This window comes from Bidens hawaiensis, unplaced genomic scaffold (assembly GCF_021521415.1).
Source record: "Bidens hawaiensis isolate Kalapana, Puna unplaced genomic scaffold, B.hawaiensis_p1.1 tig00043781_1, whole genome shotgun sequence".
Taxonomy (NCBI): domain Eukaryota; kingdom Viridiplantae; phylum Streptophyta; class Magnoliopsida; order Asterales; family Asteraceae; genus Bidens; species Bidens hawaiensis.
Window position 1 is genome coordinate 25498 of NW_027497769.1, and position 7418 is coordinate 32915.

The window sequence follows — 7418 nt, forward strand, 5'->3', positions numbered from 1 at the left end:
TTGCTCGCCTAATGAGTCCAAGGCAGGACGAAACCGGCAGACCCTGATCATAAGCGAATTGATTGGCTGGCCTTCGAGCGCCACACAGAGTCTGAGGAGTAACTCTGTGGCAAGTGGTATTAGAGCCGGTCAAACCTCGGATACGTTGGAACGTGTACACTCAACCAAAAGAGCTTAAAAATGTCGAGAATGAGTTATGCAATGGTGGTGGGAGAAGATCGATTGCTCTTTGTACGCCGCGAGTATGGGAACGTGAGCACCGTCCTAGTCAGGTGTAAGTGGAGATCACCGTGTTTGTGTTAAATGTTTTACGGTGTAGCAGAGCCATAACCTGTTTTGAAGTTTGCTAACTTGGCGAACATCGGCGTCACATAATCGGATGGCATAATTAACCGACACGAATAACTCACATTTTGGCTGAACTACCGGGTGTCTCATTTACCAAAGTGAATCATTCTCAAAACACATGGTTTTGGCTAGTAAGCTGATATGGGATGATGAGCTTGCCATTCAAACATGCATGGCATAGAGAGAAAACCACATGGTATGGGACGACATGTGCATGCACGAGGACGTGCATGGTTATGATGGTGGGAAAGTATCACAGACCAAATATTTGAAGATCGAGATGCTTGAATTGTGTTAACGCTTTGGTTTGTCGGCTCGTCCCGGACTTCATTGGGCACAACCTTAGTGGGAAAGGAAGCATACATGCCTAGTCGTGCTCGCATGACGAACTCATCGCTAGTAGTGAGCTGTTGCCTCTCACCTAATGAATCTAAGGCAAGACGAAGTTATGAATCTAAGGATGATGATCACGAGCGGACTGATTAGCTGACGTTCGAACACCACACGAGTCTGAACACTCAGACTAATGATATAGTAAATTATATAAAAGATAATTACCAACTCCAATAAACAAAAATAGTTTATAACACCCATAAACCATACACAAATTTTCATAACCTTCTTTACTCACTAGCGTTGCATCTTCAACCAAATTTACTTAATATATATATATACCATATAATTAAATAAATAATATAAAGTATATACTTTTTCAAAAGTCAACGAGGAAGTCATCAAGGTCAAACTCTCCAAACTCGTCGTCAACGTAGTTTCCCAATACCCCAAAATCCGGTAAATCAAACGGCAAGTCATTATCAAACGATTCAAACCCAACACCAAAACCATCCACCGCCGTTAACTCTCCGTTAACTCCCAACACCGAAGTCGGCGACAAAACGCCGTCGTTTCCGTTACCAAAATTTGTAACGGCCTTAACTCCGTTAAACTTAACAGCAGCTTTATCGTACACAATAGCCGCTTCTTCCGCCGTATCAAACGTCCCGAGCCAAACACGTTTCCGCCGAGACGGATCACGGATCTCCGCCGCCCACCGCCCCCACGGACGCCGATGAACTTTTTCTCCGTCGTACGTCGCGTGATCCTCACGCGCCTGCTTTTAATTCGATCGTGTGGACGACTGAAGTTGATTTCGGAGACGTGTTTTTTCACTCTTTTGATTATTACTTCATCGTCTTCGTCGGATGAATCCGTGGCGTACGGATCGGTTAGTGTGATCCGTACGGTCTTACTGTTAAACGACGTCGTTGAAGGATCATGATGATGAGGATGATGATGATCACGTGATGTAACTAACTTGTTGATTCTGAGCACGTGCTATGTGAACTTCACCGACGGTGGTGGTGGTGGTTGTTCTGGTGACGTCATCATATAAACGATAAACAAATAATAACCGATAGAGTTAATTAAGAGTGATGACTGATGATGATGCTTATTATAAGGATATGGTGATGGTGATTAAATAAGTGAGTAACTAACTAACGAGCATGCACGAAAAGAAATGAAGTGGTAGGTTATAGGTATTTTCGCGGGAAAATTCCCCGCTATTTTCTGGAGGGATGGATATGTAACAGAGTGAGAAAACGAAGAAATTGCAGGTAGCTGAGCGTCTATATATGGAGAGAGAGAGAGAGAGAGAGAGAGAGAGAGCACACCGGAATACAACGAAAGAAACGCTCACTAAAAAACAGTATGTTTGTGATAATTTGAAAAACAGCTTATTGGCTTATTAACTATCTTAAAAAGTCATTTTAAGAGGACTTATGGTTTTTAGAAAACAGTTTATTTTGAAGGATTAATCTTGATAAAGATTTAAAGTTTAAAGAGTTTGAGTTTGAGTCGGTTTAGTTTATTAATTAGGAATAAGATTGGTTATTTTTACTTATTTATTTGGTTTCCTAGTTTGAGTCTAATTAAGTTTCTTGGTGAGCAAGTTAAGGTTTTAGTATAAATAGATGGTTTAAGGTTATTGTATTTTGTGTGGTTTTCGTTCTTAATAACATTGAAAGAGTCGTGAGGAGTTCTCACAAAATATCGGTGTTGCTCGATCCATGCAATGAAGTCCAACAATTGGTATCAGAGCGGGAGTTCAAAGAGACCTGTGAAGACGTTGAATTTTGAAGGTATCTATCGGAGGGACGGATTGGCACCTCTAATATTTTTCGTCCGACAATTGATGAACAAAAGCAGACGTAGCAATTAATTCAAGAATCAAGGTAAAATAAATTGCAAGGAGGTAGCAATTGGGAGACATGGTGAATTCATTAAAAAAAATAGGCACCTCTCTTTGTGTACGGAATTCGAGAAAGAAGAAAGCTTGGTGAATTAATTAGTTTTAAAAGGAAATCTTCCTAGCCACAAATTTGATCGAGAAACCAGAAGCAAACAAAGCATGTTGTGAATTAATTATTCTACCAGGCAATCAAAAGTGTCAAGCAACCGAACCGAAGACTTGAGCAACAAGGAAGAAGATCGAACCCGCCTGAGAAGACGAATTGCAATAGTGTAGCAATCAAACAGTGAAGAAAACGATCGTATCTGTGTGAACGATCAAGAAGAAGACGAAGACGGTCGTATCTGTGTGAACGATCAAGAAGAAGAATCAACGTTAATCTGTGTGATTCGTTGAAAGCAAAGACAACGTTAATCTGTGTGATTCGTTGAAAAAAGAGACAACGTTAATCTGTGTGATTCGTTGAAAGAAGAAGCAGCGTAAATCTATGTGATTCGCTGTGATCGTATATGTTTGAGCGATCAAAAAGGACGATTTGTGTGACGTTAAGAAGATTCGAAGAAAAGAATGGCTAACAATCCAAACAATGCAGGGAATGGCCCGGTTCAAGAAAACAACACTGCCTCGTTTCAAGTACCAAGGTTGACAACAACGAACTACAGCACTTGGACAATTCTAATGGAGTCAGTTTTGGATGCACAAGGGTTGTGGGAGACAATTAAGCCAGTAACCAATGGAGCCATTGATGAAAAGAAGAACAAGATTGCAAGGGCAATTATCTATCAAGCTTTACCAAAGGATATACTCCTTCAAGTTGCTAGGAACCGAAGTGCGAAAGACATATGGGAAGCTTTACGGGTAAGGTTTCTTGGTGCTGACAGGGTCCAAAGGGCACGTTTAGCGAGTTTAAGAAGAGAATTTGAGCAACTACGAATGAAGGAGACAAATACGATTGAAGAGTTTGCGGAAAGCTGTTAAAGCTATTAAATTCGGTGCCAAAGAAGTATCTTCAGATTGTTGCTTCTATTGAGCAATATTCAGATCTGGAAACCATGCCATTCGAATAAGCAATAGGCAGGTTGAAGGCCTACGAGGAACGAATCAGAGAGCAAGATGAGACGGGTGAAAGCGGACAAGGTAAGTTGTTGCTTACTAAAACTTATGGACATGAAAGTTCGAAGAAAGAAGAGGATAAGAGGATGTTTGTGAATGCTGTGGACGAGGGAAAATCGACCATGGACGTGGCCGAGGTAGAGGACGTGGTGTTGGACGAGGTAGAGGTGGTCAGTTCCAACTCAATGAAAATCAAAAGGAGAAAGGTAAGGGTCGAGGTAAATCTCATATCAGATGCTATAATTGTCTTAAATATGGTCATTTTTCATGTGAGTGTCCCGGACAAAAACCGAAAGAAGAAGCTACTAATTCAGTTCGTGAAGATTTAGATCCAACACTATTTTGAAGAGTAACAAGTCCATACAAGATTAAGGGGGTGAATAAAGGATTAATCTTGATAAAGGTTTAAAGTTTAAAGAGTTTGAGTTTGAGTCGGTTTAGTTTATTAATTAGGAATAAGATTGGTTATTTTTACTTATTTATTTGGTTTCCTAGTTTGAGTCTAATTAGGTTTCTTGGTGAGCAAGTTAAGGTTTTAGTATAAATAGATGGTTTAAGGTTATTGTATTTTGTGTGGTTTTCGTTCTTAATAATATTGAAAGAGTCGTGAGGAGCTCTCACAAAATATCGGTGTTGTTCGTGTTGCTCGATTCATGCAATTAAGTCCAACATATTTTACCCTTTTAAAGAACTAAAACAAAAAAGATTTTTGTAATACCCAACCACCTTTTAACTTATTGGGTTTTCAAAAAAACTAATAATGCATTTTCAAACTAAATCCAAACATGTACTAAGAATCATTACTAAGCTTAGCCAATTTAATAGGTACCTTATGAATAATATGTTTCTGAAACCTATTTTTTTTTAAACGGTAAACAAATCATTCAATTGGACTACTGATTAAATTCGTCATATCAGGATGCATTCATTTTTTGACCCGGGAAAAACCCTCACCTAAGGTCAACGCCTGTGATCACTTGCTTGAAGGCACGACAGTGCGGTGAGATAAAACTCATTCGTTTCAAGGATCCAACTAGTGAAAGCCACATATTCATCATCACCTTGGTGCATCTGAAACTAAATGCTGGTGGGAGGGAGGGGGGGGGGCTGGGTCTAGGGGTGAGCAAGATAAGGGTCAAACCCTTGAAACCCTCTTACCCGACTCGTAAAACCCTTAATTGGACCCGAATATATAATATGGGTCGGGTAAAGAGTATTTAAATTTCACCTTAAAGGGTAAAAGGGTTTCAAGGGTCCGACCCTTTTTCAAACTCTTGACCCGTTTACTAGTTTCTAGATAGATATACATCAGATTCTCGATTAATCTGAAATGTAGGATAGGCTTGTATATTATATACGATTCATCATAAATTTCCCAACAACTAACAAAAATAAAAGGCCATACTACGGATCGGAAACATATGTATATGAAAATCACTGAATTGTTCTCTACATGTAATTTGTGAATGTGAATATTATTTGCATCGGTTCAAATGGTTGATAAACTTTTGAAGTTAAAGTTTACTGTGTTATTAAATAAAAGTATAATTGTTCTAGGATTCATATATTAAAGTCATATATGAGATATGCAACTAGTAAATGCAGAAAATAAGCTACGATTACTGCTTTATATCACACCCAAACCTAAGGCGGAAATGTCGGGGCATGATACGATTGCTCACAGCTCGAAGATACTATCAAAGTTAAAAGTGACAATATCTAATTATTTATTTTATTTCAATTATACACACAATATCCAAATACAATAAACAATTTAAACATACAAATATAAACTCAACTAAAGGTTAACTTAGTTATATCCTAAGGTCTTGTCTACATGTCAAAACTTCAATCTTCAATACAAGCAACCTGCATATACGTATAAAATGGAGTTTTGTCAACATAAAGTTGAGTAAGAATATCACAATTTTTGACACAACAATATAAATAAGCATCACGTGATAAATGCGGTAAATATAATCAAACCATAAACAAGTATGTAGACCGTTGCCAAGTGAATCGGGCATTGGTCACCAGCAGGAACACCCGCTATGTGATTGATTGAATAGTAATTCCAACATGCGATTGATTGAATGGTAATACAAGTAAGCAAGTAGCACGTATGTTTGATTAAATCACTTCACAATAACACGTATGCATTTGTTTGAATATATATATATATATATATATATATAGTATGAAATACTAATACGTACGCATGTGTCCCCAAAACGTTTGACAAAGTTGTAAAATAGGGGATGATAAACTCACCTTAGATTAAAGGCAAGTGAAAACGAATACAAATAAACGAGTTAAAGTTTAAGCGAGTCGTCCACTACGTGTCAAACGAGATTAATGATCAGAACCTGAAACTTTGGGATAATGTAATATAAATAAAAACGAACTAAATACCGCTGGAATAAATCTAAACGGATGAGTAGAACTCTAGTTATGTTAAATTAAACGTTTAAGCGAGCTGGTACTGACCAGAATCCGAACAGCGATTCCGAAGTCGGGTTTCTGTCAGTAGCCTTAAAATTTCGTTACAAGAATAAAAGTCTTCTGGACCGAACATTGATTCCAACCAGAAGTATGAGAAAATGTTAAGTCAAACTTGTTGACTATTATGCCCTTAAACGGGTTTGAGTCCAACTGACCACCGAGAGTCCCTCAATCAGCAAAATTGATTGAGGGCTTTTTTTCTACATATATAAATCTACAATATTGAGACAACTTACCCGAACGATGAATGAAACAAGAGATAATCGAGGTCAAAGGGTCTTGAAGCTTGAAAGTCAACGAAGGCTTAAAGAACTTGAAGAAATTGAAGAAACCGACAATGGTGGAAGGGAAATTTCGTGGATTTTAGATGTGGTGGCTGGTATTGAAGTAATAATCTAGGGTTTTATGATATGCTTTGTTTAAATATTAAGAGTTAAGGCTTGTTTATTAGGAAATAACTATTTTAGGAAACTGAATAATCAATTAATGATAAAATCGGGTATATTAACTTAAAGATATCGGTTTGGACAGCAATAAAACGAAATTTGAATGTTTTATAAAATTAGTTGAGATATCTTGGAGCTTAAGTTCCGTTAATTTAATCGAAAATATGAAAGAATTGGCAAAACTAGTCCCTGTAGTTCCCAAAAATGCGATTTTTAGCCGTTTTAAGCGATTTTAAAGGTTTCTAAGGATTATTTGGCATAATTGAAAGTTATGAAATTATAAAATAAGTTAAACCAAGTTAAATACCAAAAAATACAAGTTTTAAATAGTTCGAAGGATCCAAATTACGTTCCCGTATCGGTTTAAACTTAAACGAATACAAATACGAGAAATCCGAGATGTTACACGTTAAAGGATAAAGGGTTGGACCCTTGACCCTTTTATTGTTTAGAGGGTAGGATCTCGGGTCCACATTTCTTCCTAAAATGTTAAAGGGTCCGGGTAGGGTATTAAGTAAAAGGGTAGGGTCTTACCCTTTGAACAGTCCTACCTGGATCACATGGAACACCAAGCCTATCCCTTACCAGTTACCACTATACCACCAGCTCATCGGCATTTCTGAAAACCTACTTATTAAGAGGTTTTAAGAACTATTTGTAGGTGTTTATTAAATAAATTAAGTGCTATATCTCTGACCGATTAAATGTGGTCTTTTAATAGAATTATAAGGCCATCAAACAACATTGTAAGCTTAAGT

At 37.7% G+C, this 7418-nt stretch overlaps 1 pseudogene; it reads right to left on the reverse strand.

Annotated features, from left to right (window-relative positions):
• Positions 1–1051: 1051 nt before the first annotated feature.
• Positions 1052–1734, reverse strand: LOC143594527 (pathogenesis-related genes transcriptional activator PTI6-like; annotated as a pseudogene).
• Positions 1735–7418: the final 5684 nt, after the last annotated feature.